Here is a 290-nt window from a genome sequence, read left to right as displayed (position 1 = left end):
GTCAGGTTTTATTCTGTACACTTAGTGATGCGTTGTCAGCTTCCATGGGAACTCAGGACAAGGTAGAACACAAGCATTCTGGAATCCTAGCAAGATAAACAAAACACACGCATATGAACACTTTTAAAAACCATTGTATTGTTCTTCCCCAAGCCCTCAGCGGTTAATAGATGCCACTGATTGACTGATCGATCAATATAAGGTTGAAGAAATCCATTTGTTACGTTTTGCTACATTATGGTCCGGTTTGAAAGGTAGCCACTACTGGTCAAATCTTGCAGTTTGATGAT

Source organism: Tachyglossus aculeatus, chromosome 16, assembly GCF_015852505.1.
Source record: "Tachyglossus aculeatus isolate mTacAcu1 chromosome 16, mTacAcu1.pri, whole genome shotgun sequence".
Classification (NCBI taxonomy): Eukaryota; Metazoa; Chordata; class Mammalia; order Monotremata; family Tachyglossidae; genus Tachyglossus; species Tachyglossus aculeatus.
This window is presented reverse-complemented; position numbering follows the sequence as displayed.